Raw genomic sequence first — 16,155 nt, forward strand, 5'->3', positions numbered from 1 at the left:
CAACCGGGATAGTGATGTGAACCGGCTTGGCTCGGTTCAACTGAATGAACAGCTTGAACTGGCTTGCTTGGGATGACCCATCAACTGGGCTCAATTTAGCCGGTTCGGTAGGGACGAGTCATCGACTCGACTCGATTGGAGCCAATGGCTCTAACCAGCTCCATTGAAATGAGTCCATCGGCTGGTTTCGAGTCAGCTCAACTGAGCCAATGGCTCGAACCGGCTCGGTTATGGTTAAGCAATCAGCTCGGTTCGGTTGGGTCGGTTGAGCCATCGGCTCGAGCTGGGTCGGATGGTTGATTTGTTGGCTCAGCTCACTTCTCGGTTCGGCTCGATAAGTGAATGAGCTGTGAGCGAGTCGCTGAGTCGTTGACAACTCTAAACCTGGGTCGAGAAGTTTTGAATATGTTTGGCTGGAGTCCTATAACTTTTAACAATTTTTGGTTCGACTCCGAATACTTATTCCTCCTGAACTCAAACCTAGAACCTCGTGGCAGATGTCTTTGCTTCCTTAAGATTTCTTGACGACCGAAATTGATAGTCAACCAATTTTTAGTATTCAGAATAAAATCTCCTATATTCCATGTTTATACAGGTACACGGTGTTATAATAATAATTAGTTATAGTAGTAGTATCATTGATAATTATATTGTCTATGTAGGATACTTTAAGAGAGTAGTACTTGGAACTACACAAAGGATTTAGCTCGAATTGGCTCATTTGGCTCGGCTCGACTCGAAACTCGATCCGAATTCGATTCGAGTTGGGGGAAATTTTTCGAGCCGAGTTCTCAAGTCGAGCTTAAAGATGTATGCTTCGAGTCGAGTCGAGTTATAAAGAAAACTCGCTGGAACTTGCTCGTGCCCATCCCTATTGTATGCCTGGCGGGCATATAGAGTTTCTTTCGAGGGGGTAGAACCATAAACATAATATATTTAAAAATTTCTGAGTTTCACGGCTTTCCTCCCAGGGGCTCGAAGGGATGGTAGTTATCCAGCTTTTCTTATAAGTACCTTATTTGAAATATGTAAACCAGTAACATGTGGACAACACAATATACACATATCTTCTTATCTTCAGTTTTATTTGCTGATTTCAATTGCAATTAACAATTACAAATTTCAATTGGCAATTGCAATTAACAATTAAATGTTTCAATTGCACCCTTTGCGATTGACAATTAAAAGTTTCAATTGTCTGGTGACCAATAAACAATTAACAAAAATTTAATTGCAATTGAAATTAATTGTCAATTACGAATTGAAATCAATTGCAATTGAAATCAATTGCAATTAATTTTCAGAGTAACTACTTTCAATTGATTGATCCATTGCAATTTATTTCAATTGATTTCGCCCAACACTGCTTTTAGTGACATGCTATAATCATGCTTACGATAAGCCTGTAGTAGCTTATTGATTAACATTATAATAGTGTGCTAACTTAGTTCTGGAAAAATCATAAGGCAATTTTTTGAAGGAATTCTAGTAGTAAATAAACGTCGGCACCTGGCCACCTTCCTTTCTAAACCACAAACCCCAACCTTTATAGTCTTAAAACTGTGAGTTATGTACAACACTTCTCACCACATGAAGCTACCCAAACAGCTGCTTTTAACAGTTTCTAGCAACTATGGATGTCGCCCTGTGGGTAGATACAACCTGTGTTACGTGATTTTTCCCCAGCCCGGAAAGTGGATGATTGTCAGTACAATCTAATATTTGTAAACTTGTAATGATTACTACATTTGTGTTTAATTACCAGAAAGTACTTTTTATTAATCGCTGAAACCAAACCAGGGACTTCAACCGTTTCATACTACCATAAAGATACTGCAGCATTTATTATACATGCAATTAATTTTTGAGATTGATGCTAATAAAAGAACATGTGAAATATGTATTGTATATATAAGTATTTTAACTACAAAACATAATTTACTTGCCTTGGTTATGTGTTTCTTTAGCTTCATCTTTAACCAGCTCAAAGCTTTGTTGTGGTAGGTTATTGGTGGTGTTATTGTACTATTAAAATTGTTCCGTAATACGTTCATATTTGATGTAGGAACAATAAGTACTGCACTATATGTATACATAAAAATGTAGGAACAATAAGTATGAGTGCTACACTACATATAGTATAAATAAGCGCTGCTTCAGTAAATCAATAACGATTACACTCATTATTAGACATTACACTCTTGCGCACAAAAATTACACTTCCAACTCCCATTTCCGGTTCCGATTAAACACACTACCACCAGCAGCAGACCACAAACTACAAAAGTTAAAACATAGGACTATGAGCACACATTCCAACTCCTATTGAACATAGTAGAAATTACACGCAATTTAAAATGGCTGGTGTTTCTATAGCCTTTTACGAACACTGTTTTCATTCCCTAAAACACATACAATTTTGGTGTGAACATAGTTGAACAATCGTTCGCTTCCCGTTTGCGTCGGTTTGCACGCAAATAGTATTCACATACACCCACATACATTTGGTTTACTGAGCACTTGGTAGCACATGGCCAAACGGTTCCGGAGCAGACTACGCAAAGAGTAGGCTGTTACGATTTCTTTTTTTTGGACCGTTATAAAAGACTATGACCTATTTTTCATTCTCTAAATTAAAGAGTACACACACTTGTTTACACATGCGGAGTTTCAATTTAGTAGAAATTACGGTTCCAAACTCCCACTTTCGGTTCCCATTGAAAACAGCAGCAGCAGCAGCATACCACAGACTACAAAGGCTACAACATAGGACTAAGAGCACATATTCCAATTCCTATTGAACATAGTAGAGCTGTGATTCGTTTCCGCTTGAATGTGGTTTCCTTTCCAGCTCACACACAGACACACACACACACTTGGTTTAGGGGGCTTTTGTGGCGCATGAGCAAACTATTCTGGTTCCTGCTCCAGTTCCCGGTTTCTGTTCCGACTCAAGTTCTAGCACTAGAACCGGATCCCCCCAAGCAGACTACGCAACGAATAGGCTGTTACGACAATTTAACTTGAACCATTATTTAAAAAAAGGTAGACTATTTTTCATTCACACACATGATTTACGGAGCATTTTGCGGCGCATGATTAAACTTTTCCGACTCCAGTTGGACTACATGTTCTGGTTCCGAATACAAAACACAGAAGAAGCTGCACCCGACTACGAACATAGCAGTCTTTCTAAGATTACGCAAGAAAGGAGATGGCACAACAGCAAAAGACTACGCAACAAAAATTCTAGAAAGGCTATGACCACATGCCATTCGTTTACTCGTTCAATTTTCTAGGACGAAAACAGTGAAGCAAAGAGTAGAACACAAACACATGGTTCACAGAGCATTTGTTGGGTATGCCCAATAAAATTACAGTTCCAATTTAGTAGAAATAACACGCATGCGCATAAACATTACATTTCCGTTTTGATAACACACAGGAGCAGCACAAGTATGACATTGGCAGCTTTTTGTGACTATTACGTATAGTGTAGATATTCCCTTATAGTTTATGGGAGGTACGGCCATTTATAGCAATTATAACAGACTTGGATACAGCTCGGTATTTACAGCTTTCCGAAGTAAACGAACTTACATAAAACTCGATAATCATGCTGATTACCAATGCGATATTTACTTTTACCTAGGTCTTTTAGTTTATGTGGGATACGCCCTTTTTATGAAAATTTTAGCCAATTTGCAACCAAACTCGGAATATAGGGGTTCCCGAACACGAGTATTACGAACAACATATTTATTCCTACGTAGGTATCATAGTTTATGTGGGATACGCACTTCTTATCACAGTTTTAACTGATTCGAATGAAACTCGGTATACAGGGGCTTTCGAACCTGCTGAGTACGAATACCGTATATATTTTTACCTACGTCTTAAAGTTTATGTTAGGGGGGTACAAAGTCTCTTTCAATGAACCCCTTCCATGTTTTTCCTATTCTATTTTCTGGCATTAATACAAAACTCTAGAGCCAGTCCTCCTGTTACGGGGTAAAGCTAATCCACGCGTGGAAACAAAATAGCATCTGCCATATTCCCCGGACATTGCACCTGTCCCATTCCCTGGAAACGCCAGTTCAAATACTTTCTTCGCGATGGAATTCATGGCCTTCCAGAACGCTGACAGAGGGTCGTCGATGCTGATGGAAACCATTTTTGATATCTTGGGTAACATATCGGTGTTCCAAGTGGTTAACTTGAAGTCAAATATTTGATTGAATATAACTGGAGGTTCGTATATTCTGTAAACCGTTCCATGTATTTAAAATTTAATTTTAGTTTTAATACTGCTTCAACACATGATTATGTACAAAAATTGTCAGCTCGAGGTCCAAGTGGAAAACCATTTGACATATCTAGACGATTTACAAAAGGGGTCAGCTCGAGGTCAAAATGGGATTTCAAAATTTCAATAGTCAACCGTAGGGTCAGAATTGGCCTTACAGGTAGCGTTGGCAAGGTGAACCACGTCGGAGGAACCTGAACAGGACTTGAATGCGGAAATTGTATTTGAATGGACACCCGTTTACAATTAGCTGTAATTACAAAAGTTTACTGGATAAAATAAAAGAATTGTTTATTGCGTTGGTTCCTGCAGTTACAGAAGTTACAGGTATGCGTGTGTTGCCAACTCCTGAGCAGAAAATAGTTCATCGTACATACTCCAAATGTAAAGAGAGAATGTCATTAACGTATTTACGCATCAATTAATTGAAATGCAATACCTACTTTTTAATCAATATACTAATTGAGGTTCTCACTGCAAGGTCGGAAAAGGAACAAAAGTTACTAAATTAAGAAGAAATTAGTGTCTCAGAAATTATTTTTTATCGGTTTAATAACGAATCTAAAACAAAATGTCAATATTTTCCCAAGTAATATGTGTCGTCGAACTGACCTCTTTTTACATATTCCATGTGGAAACGTAATACCAAAATTGAAAGCAGTGCGTTTACTTATATGAAACAAGGTATGTTGCTGCAACCTGTTTTTAATTTTCCCAAGCTAAATATTAAATATTTAAAATATTTCGGTTTTGTTCATTTTTAAATCCATTGTACTAATTGAGCTTCTTACTGCAATATCGTAAAAGAGAAAAAAACGTTACTAAATTTGATTCCAGAATGACACCGAAATTAGTAACCCAAAATTTATTTTCGTACCTACTTAATAACGAATCTCAACACAAAATGTCAATAATGTTCCCGAATTATATTTGTCATCGAACTGACCATTTTACATATGCTACGTGCAAACGTTATACCAAAATAGAAAACAATGTGTATAGTTATCTGAAGCAAGATATGTTACTGCAACTGCTGTTTTCAATGATTTTCCCAAGCTAAGAATTAAATATTTAAAATTATTTCGGTATTGTTGTTATTTAAAACCATTGTACTAATTCAGCCTCTTACAGCAAAAACGAACAAACAAGTTACTAAATTTGGTTCAAAAATGACGCCAAAATTGATGGTCCAGAAATTATTTACCTGTTTAACGAGAATCTGGAAAATAAAATCTCAAAAATTTCCCGCGTTAAATTGTCCTCGAGCTGAGCAATATTTTACGGGCACCTGCAAAAAATAGCCAACCTTACATCATTGCGAACACCTAGACTCATGGAAGGTCAGTGAAATTCTTTTGAAGTTATACTAAAACATTTGTCTCGCCAAAAATGGGCACTGTTTTGATAACATTCAATACCATTAATGACAAGTGCCGAGGAACACAAAATCTCCAGAGTTTCGGGAAATGGAAATTCCTGATAAGAATACACTATTTTCTAACCTACATTTACTCCTGCTAGCAGCAGTGTAGTCACAAATTTCTTCACATTTTGACTCGCGCTATGTTTCAATTAATTGTTGCGTAAATACGTTAATGACATTCACTTAGTTACACTTAACACTTAGAGTGTGTATAATGAAATATTTTCTGCTCAGGAGTTGGCTACATACGCGTACCTGTAACTTCTGTAACTGCAGGGACCAACGCAATAAACAATTCTTTTATTTTATCCAGTAAACTTTTGTAATTACAGTGAATTGCAAACGGTTGTCCATTCAAATACAATTCCCGCATTTAGGTCCTGTTCCGGTTCCTCCGACGAGGTTCACCTTGCCAACGCTACCTGCAACACTAACTCAGACCCTGCGGTTGTCACTTGCAATTTTGAAATCCCATTTTGACCTCGAGCTGACCCCTTTTTTAAATCATCTAAATATGTCAAATGGTTTCCCACTTTGACCTCGAGCTGACAATTTTTGTACATATTCTGTGTTGAAGTAACATTAAAACTAAAATTAAATTTTAAATATATGGAACGGTTTACAGAATATACAAACCTCTAGTTATATTCAATCCAATATTTGACTTGAAGTTAACCACTTGGAACATCGATATGTTACCCAAGATATTAAAAATGGTTTCCATCAGCACTGACGACCTTCTGTCAGCGTTCTGGAATCCATGAATTCCATCGCTAAGAAAGTATTTGAACTGGCGTTTCCAAGGGATGGGACAGGTTCAATGTCCGGGGAATATGGCAGATGCTATATTGTTTCCACGTGTGGATTAGCTTTGCCCTCCAACAGGAGGACTGGCTCGAGAGTTTTGTATTAATGCTAGAAAATAGGATAGGAAAAACATGGAAGGGGTTTATTGAAAGAGACTTTGTACTCACCCTGTACTTCGTCGGGGACGCTGCAGTAGGGCCAAATACGATAGTATTAAACAGCAGAATGAGGATATGCTCCGCGTAGCACCTCCGAAACTACACATAAGAGTCATATCATCTTGTTGAGCGCTATGAAATTGATTAAAACAAAATAATGAGTGCGCTCTGTCTCTACGTGCAGAATACAAATTGCAGTTCTCCTGTTGTAGCAGAAAACACGACAGTAGCTGAAAAAACTTTGTGGCTAACGGTATGTTAAATAGTAATTCAAAAATTATTCAATAGCCTTATAAAAATCGCTACATGTAAGGGGTAAAAAGGTTGTAATTTTTGCTGTGTTACATAGGGGTTCAAAGGTTTAAGAACATGTCATTCTCTTTTATTGCCTGTGCAATGTTACATAGGGTTTAAAAAGTGTGCTAGTAGCTTTTAGTAATAGTATTTTGTAATTTTTTATGTTAAATATTTCCATAGTCTGCTCATGTGCAGCTGGACCCGAAACTGGCACTGTAACCGAAATTGGAGCTGCACATACGTCTCCAAGTGCTCCGTAAACCATGTGTGTGTGTGTGTGCGAGTGTGTGTAACAGAGATAGATAATGTTTTAAGCACCACGATTATGCCGAATAAGCTAAATAGACTTTTTATTCGCTACACGCGAGGTAAGAACGAAACACCGAGTCACCGCATCTGTTATTTCTAAATCTCTGCTCTACTATGTTGACATAGTCTTTTTCCCACCAATACGTTTAAATGTTGTATATTATTTAGAGAATAAAAATGGTTCATAGTCTTTTATAAAGGTCACAAAACCCCCGCTGACAATTTCACAATCGTTCTTCTATGTTCGTAGTCTGCTGCTGTGTGTAATTGAAATTGAAACTGTACTCTTTCTGTGCATGAGTGTAACTTCTACTAAATTGGAATCGAAATGGAAACTGTAATTCTATTGAGAATACGCTACCAAAGGCTCCGTGAACACTGTGTCTGAGTTTGTGTGTGTATGAGACGAAATGCAATTTTCAAGTTTCACGTCTCACGATTTACGAATATGGCTAATAAGCTAAATAAGGCGATATGCAACGTGCGAGCGAACTTCTGAGCTACCGCAGTTGTTATTTTTAATATATGCTCTACTATGTTGCCATAGATTTTCACACCAATACGTGTAGCCATTGTGTTATTTAGGGAATGACAAAAGTCATAAAATGGCTACAAAAACTACAATTGTCATAAAACCGTGTATCACGTATAAGCTGTAAGGCCTAGGTAAAAACAAATATGATATTCGTATTAACATGCTCGAAAACCCCTATATACCGAGTTCCATCGAAATCGGTAATAACTGTCATAAAAAGGGGGTACCCCACATAAACTTTAAGACGTAGGTAATTGTATTCTTACTCAGCATGTTTGAAAGCCCCTATATACCGAGTTTCATCCGAATCGATGAAAACTGTCATAAAAAGAGCGTATCTCATATAAACTATATGACCTACCCAAGAATAAATATGATATTTGTAATCAGCATTTTCGAAAACCCCTATATACCGAGTATCATCTAAATTGGCTAAAATTGTTATAGAAAAGGCGTATTCCACATAAACAAGAACACCTACGTGAAAGTAAATATGATATTCGTAATCAGCATGTTCGAAAACCGCTATGTACCAAGTTTTGTCCAAATAGGCTAAAATTGTCATAGGTGTGGCGTATCCCACATAAACTATAAGACATAGGTAAAAAAAATAAATATGGTATTCGTAATCTGCATGTTCGAAGAACCCCATATACCCTGAGTTTCATCCAAATCGGATAAAATTGTCACACAAAGGGCGTATCAACCATAAACTCTAAGACGTACTTAAAAATTTATACGATATTCGTAATCAGCATCTTCGAAAACCCCTATAATCCGAGTTTCATCCAAATAAGCTAAAATTATCATAGAAAGCGTGTATCCCATATAAACTAAAAGGCCTGCGTAAAAATAAATATGGTATTCTTAATCAGCATGTTCGAAAACCATATACTCCGAGTTTTGTGCAAATTGGCTAAAATTTTCATAAAAAGGGCGTATCCCACATAGAGTATAAGGCCTACTAAAATGCATATGATATTCGTAATCAGCATGTTCGAAAACCGCTATATACCAAATTTCGTCCAAATCGGCTAAAATTGTCATAGAAAGGGCGTATCTCACATAAACAAAAAGACCCCTGTAAAAATAAATATGGTACTCGTAATCATCATGTAAACCGAGTTTTACCCAAATTGGTTAGGTACTTTGGAAAGCTGTATATACCGAGTTTTATCCAAATAGGTTATAATTCTTATAAAAGGCTGTACCTCCCATAAACTATAAAGTAACATCTACACTGTACGTCATAGTTACAAAAGGCTGCAAAAACACCGTTGCTAATATCATACTCGTGCTGCTCCTGTGTGTTATCGAATCAGAATTGTAATTTTTCTGCACATGCGTGTTATTTCTACTAAATTGGAACTGTAATTTTGTTGGACATGCGCAACCAAGTGCTCCGTGAATCATGTGTTTGTGTGTGTGTTTGTCGTTTAATCTCGGCTTCACTGTTTTTGTCCTACAAGAGTAAACGAGTAAAACGAATGTACTTTGTATGTTATTTACGCACAGCTTCTTCATCTCTGCATGTGGTCATAGCCTTTCTAGAATATTTGTTGCGTAGTCTGCTGCTGTGGTGCCTCTCCTTAATTGCGTAATCTTAAAAAGTCTGATATGTTCGTAGCCGGATGCAGCTTCTCCTGTGTTTTGTATTCGGAACCGGAACTTGTACTCCAACTGGAGTGGGAACAGATCGCTCATGCGCCACAAAAGATCCCTAAACCAAGTGTGTGTGTGTATGTGTGCGCGCACGCGTGCGCGCGTGTGTGTGTAAAAGCTGGAAAGTAAACCACACGCAAGCAGTGAGCGAACCACTGCTCTACTATGTTCAGTAGGAGTTGGAATATGTGCTCATAGTAGCCTTTGTAGTCTGTGGTCTGCTGCCGGTGGTATGTGTTTAATCGGAACCGGAAGTGGGAGTTGGAACTGTAATTTTTGTGCGCATGAGTGTAATGTCTAATAAATTGGAAATTTAATTTTACTGCGCATGAGCAATGAAGTATGTGTGGGTATGTGTTGGTCACTGGAACTGGATTACGTTCTCTGTAAATCGTGTGTGTGTGTGTTTCTGTTTGTTTGTGACTAACCAGACTTATGCTATATTGTTAAAGGCTGTTGTTATTTTTTTTTAATTTCTGCCCTGCTATGTTGCCATAGTCTTTTGACGCATCAAAAAAGTGCTCGTAAAAGAGAACGACTACATCTCTGATGTTATAATGGTTAAAACAACACTATCGGGAGTGTCATGGTCGTTCGTCTATGTTTATAGTCTTGCTATTGTGTGTAATTCGAACTGTAATGTTTCTGCGCATGCGTGGTCTAGTCTAAAGGACTTATTGCGTGGGCTAGTTGCACGTAATCTTTTCCGGGGTAACCGGAAGAGTAACTGGAACATAGTCGGAACAGGGATCGGAACATGAACCAGAACAGGAATCAGAACTGGAAATGGAACCGGAACAGTTTGCGCATGGGCAGTAGATCATAAAGTGCATCAAGTGCCACCACCATGCTCGCTTACTTCAAGTCTAAATGGATCCGGTGAAAAGTGCTGCCATCAACAGATGGGAAAAATTGAATTTGGAAGAGATTCAATAACATGGAAAAGGTCATTAGTGCTATATCGTTTAAAACCTATAATACAAGACGGAAGAGCATGAGGAATAGTGCCGTGGTTATGTGACGAGTAGTGATTGACAGATATGTTCGGTATCGTGTTAAAGCAGGGAACTAAGGCTTGTAAAAGATAGCAACGCTGCACAGCGTCGGCTTTTTTACTCTTGATATCATCATGATTATCAGCGTCCTCCAAAGACCACGAGTACATAAACCCATGCAAATTGAACACTGTTTTCATATTTTAACCAGGTTGTTGGGATTCCAATCCGCTGTGCACCATGCCACCTTCCACAAACCTTTCTTGTTACCTTTCATCAAGATAAGGATCTCACATATATCGGTCAGCCATCGATGTCATATAAGTACGGTTCTACTTCTTATGCTCTATCGCCTTGCATTATAGGTTTTAAAACATACAGCACTAGTGACCTTTTTCGAGTTATTGTGTTTTCCGAGTTATTGTATGTTTTCCTCTCCTGTTGATGGCAACACTATTCAGCGGATCCTTCTAGACTTAGAGTCAACGGAAACAGTTCTTGTCAACATCTGATTTAAGGTGTACGAAAAAGTACCTCGCTCCCTGTGTGCGCCAACACATATTGCACGTTATTTCTCGTTAGTTTCCAACCCTGATCTGCGTTTACAATCTTTTTTGCCTTTATTTTCATTGTTGCTTTTAATGATGATATTCAATTTAGGTCATTCCAATTACAAAAACAAAACTTTCTCTTGGGTTGGCAACATTGTTCATCCGGTACTGTTTGTCAATACACGAACAGATGTCTCCGTTTTTCTAGTTGCTTCATGCAAAGTTTCGTTTCTCTTCCCTTTTAGTTTCCCCGTTATCATGGTTGGAAATTCTAAATTATATTATAATGTGGAAACGTCATTTGATGACTGTCGTCAAGTTGGCATGAGTTAACGTTCTCGTAGAGAGCAGCTATTTTACTAATGCGTGTTTATGGTCCCATAGAATACATTTGGAGGGTGTGCTTATCGCAACACGAAATTACCCCAAAAAAAAGGGGACACCCGGCACCTCCACCATATAATGTTTGGTAGAGTTAAATGATAGACTGAGTGTTTTTTTATTAAGATTTATTATAAAATATAATAAATATAAGTGTTTTAATTTAATGTTTTTTTAATGATTAAGTGAAGGGATATTAAATGTTTTGCCAGGTGCCCCTTTTATTTATGGTAGTTTTTAGAATATTTTGGTAGGTTGTAGGTTAGGTTTGGATTATAAGTTTAAGATGGATTTTTAATTTAGTGTGATATAGGGTAAGGAGGAGGTGTTTTTTAGTTTATAGTAATATAGGAAGGTAAATGTTAGGTAATTTGTTAGTTGATTGATGTTGAGTTTTTAGTGTTATTGTTTATTTTTTGGTCCTTCCGTGAGATTTGTTTGTTTTTGGTGTTTTTTGGTGTTTTGTGTTGGTTTGTTGTTTGATGTTTATAAATAATAGCACGCGTTGGGTTGACACGTTCGTTTGTTGTGATGTGGGGATTTTTACAATATATATAAGGTGTCTCAAATAACTTTGCAGCTTGAAATATTTCCGAAACGACAAAAATGCAGGAATGTACCAATGCCAGGGCCCTAAAAAGTTCTGTAAATAACAAGTGTCCCCTGGGATCCCATCATAAGACCCCAGGGGCTAACTTGAAAATTTCAAACAGAAACCCCTATGTTTATTGCAGATTCAGATTCTGCGATCAAAACTAAACACAACTTTTACTTGGAGCACTTCTTCCTTATTCTAATACATGGCACTGTACTTACAATAATAATAATAATAATAATAATAATAATAATAATAATAATAATAATAATAATAATAATAATAATAATAATAATAATAATAATAATAATAATAATAATAATATCATCTTACGTACGTCCCCTAACTTTGAGATCTCAAACACTCCGAAATAACAAAAACATGTGACAAATGTGGTTACGTTTAGAACGTGCACATGTCAGGGGACTATAGAATTGTATAAACAACAAGTGCCTCTAGGAGTCCCATCATAGGGCTCCAGTGGCCAACTTAAAATCTTCAAATAGAAATCCCCAGTTTTTATTGCAGATTTTAATTCTACTATCAAAACTAAGCAAATTTTACTTGAAGGACATTTTCGTTATTGCAATAAATTGCTGTAATTGCTGTAATTGCAAAAAATTATTAATATCGTCGTGCGTACGTCCCCCCTCAAATATTTCCGAAATAATAAAAAATGTGACAATTCTAGTTACGTAAGAATGTACAAATATTACGGGCCAATAAAAACCTGTAAACAAGTGCCTCTAAGGGTCCCATCATAGAGCCCAAGGGTCCAACTTGAAATTTGTAAATAGGAACTCCCTATTTTTGTTGTAGGTTCGAATTTTACGACCGAAAGTACGCAAGTTATACTTATTTTCGTTATCCACCTAGATGGCGCTGTAATTATAAAACAAGAAATATCTCGTACGCTACCTCAGATTGATAATAAACACAAAAATCTCGACAAATACACGTGCAATTAAAAAGCACGAAATACGTGACCAATATTTTTAAAAAGCTTAGCATAAAACAAAATTTCTTTCATTTACTTTTCAACGCGGCCATGACAGACCATTACGATATGGAAAGGAAAGATTTGTGTTTTGCATCAAGAAACATCTTCCCTAGAATTGTAAAGGTCAAGTAGACCAACATGTTTGTTAAATATAACGTGACATGGACAAATTAAGTAAAATCATTATTTCATAGTAGTACGTAAAAGCACAAATGACAAACGAGATTTCACAATAGAACAAATTTACAAAACCTGGATAAAGAGCAAAGAAACTTAATAGATACACAGAGCTATTGTAAATGATCTTCCTGATTGTTTAGTCACAATGACATGCAGCTTATGTTAAATTAGAGAAAACTGAATTTTTTTTTAGAAACACATGCGTGTTATGTTTCTTGTCAAAGTTACTCAAGATGAGTGTCGTTTGTAATTCAATGTACTACTATGAGCAAAATAAATGACGCGTCTCTTTATTTTGAAGTTTTTTGAAAATATCTCATTTTTCTTTATATGTTCGAAATTTCGGAAGGTTTCCCCAGCAGGACAGGTTAATAACAAACCCGTTTTTAATATTTGTGTTAAATATTTGCTTAAAATAAATAAATTAGAAGCAAAAAACATTAAATCGACCGAAATTACGAGAATTACCAACTCTGCTAAAGTGGGAAATTTTCAAGAACGCGAGGGAATTCTGCAGTTCAACACGAAGCAGCGACACCTATATCATTGAGAGAAATGTGAATTAAATCTACAAACGAAAATTTTAACGAAAATTTTAACGAAATATTTCTAATATGTCTTATTACATGCATTATCTGCAAACTCCAAATATATGAATCTATATTAAATATTAACGTATAGATAGAGCAAAAAGTGGAAATTGCCTATGGAAAAGGACGAATTGGTAGCACGATCGTAATAACAATTCGTATTTACCGTAGAATAGGTTGACTCACGTAAGAAAACAAAAAGCTCAGTCGGGTAAATCAACAAGTCTGCATGCCGCAGGTTGCTGGTTCGAACCCTCGTAGAAGTGGAATGGTTATTTTTATTACTATGGTTATTTTATTTGTTTTTTATATGGGAAAGAATCAAATTGTAACATGTATGTAAAACTCATGACGATACCAAAAAAGAAAAAAATGTTGTCGCACTTGCATTAGTGTCCCTAATTTTTGTTTGCAAACATTTTCGTAATTATTTTCCCTGTGTTCACTGCTCACTACATGCTCACTGGTGCATAACGAATGTTTTCCAGTAAATGTTAATTCTAATTTGGAGAATATTATAAAGATTCACAATGTTTATCACTAGATAGTCTTCTATCTACTTTTTTTTTGGACATTTTGATAACAGATTTCCCTATTAAACGTTTAATTTTCCTTATATATATTTAATTACGGAAAAGTTTTACAATGTATTTGTTTTAAATTGAAATTGTTTTGAATTTACCACATGAGGTAAGTAGCCCAAAGGAGGAGAACTCAAGTAACTGATATTCTACGTAAAAGCAACCTATTGTAGAATGCTTCTTACCTTCAGCACATAATTTTTACGTTAGAGAGTCGGACAGAAAAATCCTGTTTTTTCCTTCCCTATGACCACTCATCTAAAGCTCTACATGTAATGATTCCTGTCACATAATTTCGGCTCTCCAAAGACATTCATATTTAATAATAATAATAATAATAATAGTAATAATAATAATAATAATAATAATAATAATAAGTAAAAATGAATTATTATTATTATTATTATTATTATTATTATTATTATTATTATTATTATTATTATTATTATTATTATTATTATTATTATTATTATTATTATTCCTGAATATGCCACCCTTACATAATGTAGTAACCTTAGACTTCTTAGTTAAAAGTGTTTTCTTTAGTAATAATTTGAGCAACCACGTAACAAAATTTAAAATGTAGGGGGGGCACGACGTTTTACTTTGCTCCTCTGTTTTCAGCACCCTCCCAAAAGATAGTATTCAATTTCTGACAAGCAGAGCAGACAAAATGAATAAGAAATATATTTATAGCATCCTTTCCTCCGTGAATGGAATATCACGTAGCATTTTTTATTCTACCGAAGATGACCCTAGGCCATTACGGTTAAGTAACAAAATAAATACGTAATATATTTATAGCATCCCTTGACTGTAATATTACCGCTTCTTTATTTGTTCGAGGGCGCCCTACACAACCAAGGGTGACAAAAAGAATAGGAAAAGTGTCTAAAGATTACAAAACACATTATATTTCGTCAGAAGCATGGCAGTGTATACACAGCATTGCTTTCGTTAACAAGTGTGTCACCCTTGAGTCGCTTATAAAATTAGGCAGAATAAACTTTTGCCGATCGTTGCTCTAGAGGGATTTGTCCAGGATGGTTTGGTGTAGCGCTAATAACAATGAGTATGTTTATTTACAACACCGCTAAAGAAAAAGCAAACTTTCTGAAAGGAACTTACTTAGGAAACATCAGATCCTCCTTATACTTAGCGAGAGCCCATTGTGAAAAATTGCGTCTGGTGTTATGGGTGAAAGTTCTGTGGGCCTGTTAGAAAAATATCTATTCCCATTTCCACGCTGATGGTAGAATTTCTGAAACAGTTATTGAATTACGTTCGAAGCATAGGCGTAAATAGCGCCCCCGCAACCCTCTGGTATGGGGACCTCACGAGCTGCAAAGCCAAAAATTATATAGAAAATACGCAGGAGCGGACCAGGCCAAATTTTCACCTGGGCAAAGTGACTTTTTGGCGCCCTCCCCCGTTGTACTAGCCTATATTTTACATTTTATCATAATTTAAACCCATTTTTTCAAAAAGACATTCGTCACCTAGGAAAACTTCACAAAGAATATGGTCCGCTATAAACAATACGAACTCCGCCCCCCCCCGCTTGGTCTAGTGGCTAGCATGCCTGCCTTCTCTGGTCCCGGGTCCAATTCCCGGTGGGTTACTGTTAAACGATAAACGTGGTTCGGATTCTACTATAATCCGTATCCACATCTCCTTTGGCCATTAAGGCATAACCGTGGAACGCTAAACTCAAGCAAACAAACAGACAATACTTACTCCCCCTCCACTCTTTATTCTACATGCCATCTCTCCATTTGTCGATAC

Source organism: Thermobia domestica, chromosome 10 (genome assembly GCF_964235325.1).
Source record: "Thermobia domestica chromosome 10, izTheDome1.hap1.1, whole genome shotgun sequence".
Classification (NCBI taxonomy): Eukaryota; Metazoa; Arthropoda; class Insecta; order Zygentoma; family Lepismatidae; genus Thermobia; species Thermobia domestica.